General features: G+C 47.2%; 1 pseudogene; it reads left to right on the top strand.

The window, feature by feature from the left end:
• Window positions 1-615: 615 nt before the first annotated feature.
• LOC142046304 (uncharacterized) lies at window positions 616-3,132 on the top strand (annotated as a pseudogene).
• The last annotated feature ends 2,977 nt before the right edge of the window (window positions 3,133-6,109 follow it).

Genomic DNA, 6,109 nt, shown 5'->3' with positions numbered 1-6,109 from the left:
ACACTAGACTGTGATATTTTTAGTCTGAGTCCTAACAAGCACCAAAAGGGGGATCCCAAACCCTTGGAAGGTATTTTCTCTTTCATCCCATCCACATGTAACTTCATCTGCATTAACCTTAGCCCCTTCATGCACATTTTCAAACTTTCTAATACCTGCACTAAGGACAGACAGTGCAGATGTGAAAAGCTAAATGAGAGGACTGCTAAAGACCTGATTTAAAAATCCACAGGAGCCAAGAAATGAAGAGTCAGCATCCATTCTTGCACGCTCTCCTCACAAAAAGTCTTTATTTTAGGTATATTTTTTAGTTTGATGGATATTTTACAGCATAGAATGCAATCCCAACACAGACCTTTAGCATAAGTGGATTAATATTCAGAAGCACAGCTTTTCTGACAACAATTGAGTTTGAGTGTCTAAGCAAAGTTCTCAGATTGGGGCCTGGTATACACTGTGATTTTAGGTCAAATTTAGCAACATTACCTCAATTTAACCCTGGACCCATCCACACGACGAAGCCCTTTTTTCTGACTTAAAGGGCTCTTTAAGTCGATTTCTTTTCTCCCCCTCCAACAAGGGGATTAGCACTGAAATCGGCCTTTCCAGGTCGAATTTGGGGTAGTGTGGATGCAATTCGACGGTATTGGCCTCTGGGAGCTATCTCAGAGTGCTCCATTGTGACCGCTCTGGACAGTGCTCTCAACTCAGATGCACTGGCCAGGTAGACAGGAAAAGGCCCATGAACTTTTGAATCTCATTTCCTGTTTGGCCAGCATGGCAAGGTGCAGGTGAATGCAGATCTCATCAGCAGAGGTGACCATGATGGAGTCCCAGGATCACAAAAGAGCTCCAGCATGGACCGAACGGGAGGTATGGGATCTGCTCGCCATATAGGGAGACAAATCCACACTAGCTGAACTCTGTTGCAGTAAATGAAATGCCAAAGCAGAAAACCTTTCAAAGGGCATGAAAGATGGAGGCCATAACAGGGATGCACAGCAGTGCCCCGTGAAAATTAAGGAGCTAATGCAAGCCTACGTAAAAACCAGAGAGCCAAATGGCCTCTCCAGATCAGAGCCCTGAACATGCCACTTATATGCTGAGCTGCATGCCATGCTAGGGGGTGCAGCCACCATTACCCCAACCCTGTGCTTTGACTCCATCAATGGAGAATCACGCAACAAGGAAGCCGGTTTTGGGGATGAGGAAGAGGATGATGAAGAGATTGAAGATAGCTCACAGCATGGAAGTGAAGAAACCAGTTTCTCCAACAGTCAAGATATATTTTTCAACCTGGACCTGAAGCCAGTAAGCCCCAAATCCACCCAAGGCTGCGTCCCGGACCCTGAAGGTGGAGAAGGGACCACCGGTGAATGTGCCTTCATAAATATTACACATGGTTTAAACACAAGCGTGTTTAATGATTAATTTGCCCTGGCATTCATGGCTAGTACAGCTACTGGAAAAGTCTGTTAACGTGTATGGGGATGGAGCAGAAATTTTCCAGGGACATCTCCATAAAGCTCTCCTAGGGCTTGGCTACACTGGAGAGTTGCAGCACTGGTGCTGGGTTTACAGGACTGCAACTTACTCACTGTCCACACTTGCAAGGCACATACAGTGCTGCATCTCCCTGGCTGCAGCATTGGTTGTACTCCTGCTCTGCCTCGGGTATAAGGATTGCAGCACTGGTGATGCAGCACTGCTCCGCAAGTGTGGCCACCAAAAGTGCTGTAATTGGCCTCCGAGATATTCGGAGGTATCCCAGAATGCCTGTTCAGCCACTCTGCTGTTTTGTTGTGAACTCCGGGCTCCCAGAGCTGCTTATCTAAAAAACAAACACAGCTCGTTTGCTCGAGCAGAGGCAGGCAGGGGGATTTCTTGGAATGTTCACAGCATAGGTGTTTGCTTGAGGAGAAGAAGCACACGCGTGGGGCGGAAGGGGGGAGTCCTTTTGAGCAGCTGCTTATCTGGGCTGAAGGCTATTTGCATTTAGTGAATAAGAGAGGCGGAGAGGAAGGATCGAAACTTTTAAATGAATTGAAATTGATGCTGTGTATCTTCCAGTCCTTAAACTTGCAAGGCAGGGAGCTGACACAGTGTCACCTCCAAAATCCACTCTCTCTGTCTCCCCCACGCTCCTGTCACACTCCCCCCCACCTTTTAAAATAAAAGCACAATTGCAGCCACTTGAACGCTGGATAGCTGCCATAATGCACCATCTCCAACGGGCGCTGCAAATGCTGCAAATGTGGCCACACTGCAGCGCTGGTAGCTGTCAGTGTGCCAAACTGCAGCACTTTCCCTACACAGCTGTACGAAGCACAGCTGTAACTCCCAGCGCTGTTACAGCTGTAAGTGTAGCCATGGCCCTAGATGTCACTCCCAAAGCCTTTGCAAAAGGTTTTCTGGGAAGGGCAGCCTTATTCTGTCTCCATGTAGGAACACTTTATAACATGCCAGGCCAGTAGCACTTAGTCGGGAATCATTGCATAGCAAAGCATGACAGCATCATGGTCCGATGTTTGCTGGCATTCAAAAAACATCTGTTCTTTATCTAGTTGTGTTTATCCTCAGGAGAGAGTGATATCATTCATGGTCACCTGGGTTAAATAGGGTGCTTTTATTAAGGGACATTCAGAGGTGTCCGTTCCTGCTCAGCTGTTGGTGTGACTGAATAGAAATGTTCCCCTCTGTTTAGCCATGCGATGGCGGGGGGGGGGGGTGAAGTGTGAGTGATCTCTCACACCAAACTGACGGGCCTTCTATACAAGAGGCAAAATGCGACCTTGTAATGAAAGCACATGTGCTGCGTAATATGAACAGCAAAGTTTAACATGAAAGAGTGTACCCATTTTTCTCTAAAATGTGTCTTTTTAACTACCACTCTCCCTTTTCCTCCACCAGCTACAAATGTTTCTCCTTCGCAGAGGCTAGTGAAGATATGAAGGCAAAAAAAAACACACTCAGGATGAAATGTTCTCTGAGCTCCTGCTGTCCTCCCATACTGACAGAGCACAGTAGAATGCATGGAGGAAGACAACATCAGAGTGCAGGAAAGCGCAATATGAACATGAGGAGATGTTGCAGGCTGAAGAGAGTAAGGAGCGGGCTGAAGAGAGTAAGTGATGGGCTGAAGATGATAGGTGATGTCAGCTTGCTGACAGAAGGCAAGAGTCGATGCTCAGGCTGCTGGAAGATCAAACTCATATGCTCCAGCATATGCTTGTGCTGCAAGAAAGGCAGCAGAAGCACAGACTACCGCTACAGTCCCTATGTAACCAACAGTTCTTCTCTCCAAGTTTCATAGGCTCCTCACCCAGACACCCAAGAACGTGATGGGGGAGCCTCCGGCCACCCAGCCACTCCACCCCAGAGGATTGCCCAAGCAACAGAAGGCTGGCCTTCAATAAGTTTTAAAGTTTTAAAGTGCAGTGTGGCCTTGTCCTTCTCTCCTCCCCAATCCCACGCAGTGCTTCCCTCCTCCCCCAACTGTCCTGGGATACCTTGGCAGTTTCCCCCCATCTGTGTGATGAATTAATAAACAATGCATGAATGTGAAGCAACAATGACTTTATTGTCTCTGCCACCAGTGATCAAAGGTGGGAGGGGAGGATGGCTAGCTTACAGGGAAGTAGAATGAACGGGGAGAGGGAGGCATTTCATCACGGAGAAACAAACAGAACTTTCACACCGTAGCCTGGCCAGTCATGAAACTGGTTTTCAAAGCTGTGCACCACACCTTCCTGTACACTTTTAACCGCCTTGGTGTCTGGCTGCACATAATCAGTGGCCAGGCGATTTGCCTCAACCTCCCACCCCACCGTAAATGTCTCCCCCTTACTCTCACAGATATTGTGGAGCGCAGAGCAGGCAGTAATAACAATGGGAATATTGGTTTCGCTGAGGTCTAGCTGAGTAAGTAAACTGCACCAGCGAGCTTTTAAATGTCCAAATGCACATTCTACCACCATTCTGCACTTGTTCAGCCTATAGTTGAACAGCTCCTGACTACTGTCCAGGCTGTCTATGTATGACTTCATGAGCCATGGCATTAAGGGGTAGGATGGGTCCCCAAGGATAACTATAGGCATTTCTGCATCCCCAATGGTTATTTTCTGGTCTGGGAAGAAAGTCCCTTCCTGCAGCTTTTGAAACAGACCAGAGTTCTTGAAGATGCAAGTGTCATGTATCTTTCCTGGCCATCCCAAGTTGATGTTGGTGAAATGTCCCTTGTGATCCACCAGTGCTTGTAGCACCATTGAGAAGTACCCCTTTCGGTTTATGTACTCGCTGGCTTGGTGCTCCGGTGCCAAGGTAGGGATATGGGTTCCGGTTATCGCCCCACCACAGTTAGGGAATCCCATTGCAGCAAAGCCATCCACTGTGCACATTTCCCAGAGTCCCCACCCTTGATATCAGCAGCTCTTTGATTGCATTGGCTACTTGGATCATAGCAGCCCCCACAGTAGATTTGCCCATTCCAAATTGATTCCCGACTGACCGGTAGCTGTCTGGCATTGCAAGCTTCCACAGGGCTATCGCCACTCACTTCTCAGCTGTGAGGGCTGCTCTTATCTTGGTATTCTGGTGCTTCAGGGCAGGGGAAAGCAAGTCACAAAGCTTTATGAAAGTGCCCTTATGCATGCGAAAGTTTCACAGCCACTGGGAATCGTCCCAGACCTGCAACACTATGCAGTGCCACCAGTCTGTGCTTGTTTCCCAGGCCCAGAATCAGCGGAACCTGCCCTATTAACACCACGATGTGCACATTGCTGGGGGCCTGTACTTTGCAAGAAGTCTATGTCCATGTCTATGTCCTCATCACTCTCGTCCCTGCGTTGCTGTCACCTCCTCGCCTGGTTTTGCTTTGGCAGGTTCTGGTTCTGCATATGCTCCAGGATAATGTGTGTGGTGTTTACAGTGCTCATAATTGCTGCGGTGATCTGAGTGGGCTCCATGATCCCTGTGCTATGGCGTCTGGGCTGAAAAAAGGCGCAAAATGATTATCTGCTCTGACGAAGGGAGGGGCAACTGACAACATGGCCTACAGGGAATTACAGTCCACAAAGGGGGTGGCTTTGCATCAGGAAGAAACATAAACAATGGATATAAACTGGCCATCTACAAATTTAAGTTTGAAATCAAGCAAAGGTTTCTAATCATCAGAGGAGTGACGTTCTGAAATAGCCTCCCAAGGGGAGCAGTGTGTGTGTGTGTGAGGGGTGGGGGGAACAACACAAACTGGCACAAAATAAACACTAACTGGGTTCAAGACTGAACTTGGTAAGTTTACGGAGGGGATGATATGATGAGATTGCCTACAATGGCACGTGGCCCATCTGTGATTGCTAGTAGCAAAAATCCCAACAGCTGGAGATGAGGCACTAGATGGGGAGGGCTTGGAGTTACTACAAAGAATTCTTTCCCAGGTGTCTGGTGGGTCTTGTCAACATGCTCAGGGTCTAACTGATCACCATATTTGGTGTCAGGAAGGAATTTTCCTCCAGGTCAGAATGACCAAGACTCTGGGAGTTTTTCCCCTTCCTCTGCAACATGGGACAAGAGTCACTTGCTGGTTTAAATTAATGTAAATGTTGGATTCTCTGTAACTTGAAATCTTTAAATCATGATTTGAGGATTTCAGTAACTCAGCCAGAGGTTAGGTGTCTATGACGGGTGTTAGTGGGTGAGGTTCTGGAGCCTGCAACATACAGGAGGTCAGACAAGATGAACATGATAGTCCCTTCTGGCCTTAAAGTCTATGTGCAGAAGCTAGCTAGCTATTTATATTTTGTGTGACAGAATAGATTTTGCCCTGTGTAACTGTAAGTGTGGCTTCCATTCAAATATTCATTTGTAGCTCTCAAGAAAGCATATGCACATGCAGTTTCTATTCTAATCATAGAGTCTTACCCATATGTAGTGCTTCTTATCTTTTAGGATTCCTCTACTTTTTACAAACTATATACTACCTAATGGAACCATATCAGTCACTGCTGAAATGCAGCCACCTCTGGAGCAGAAGGGAGAAGCTGTTCAACAGTGCACAGCAACACTACTATCAAATGCAGATTTGGGTAGATTTAATGTAGTTGCCTATGCT

Source organism: Chelonoidis abingdonii, chromosome 1, assembly GCF_003597395.2.
Source record: "Chelonoidis abingdonii isolate Lonesome George chromosome 1, CheloAbing_2.0, whole genome shotgun sequence".
In the NCBI taxonomy this organism is placed as follows: domain Eukaryota; kingdom Metazoa; phylum Chordata; order Testudines; family Testudinidae; genus Chelonoidis; species Chelonoidis abingdonii.
This window is presented reverse-complemented; position numbering and strand designations above follow the sequence as displayed.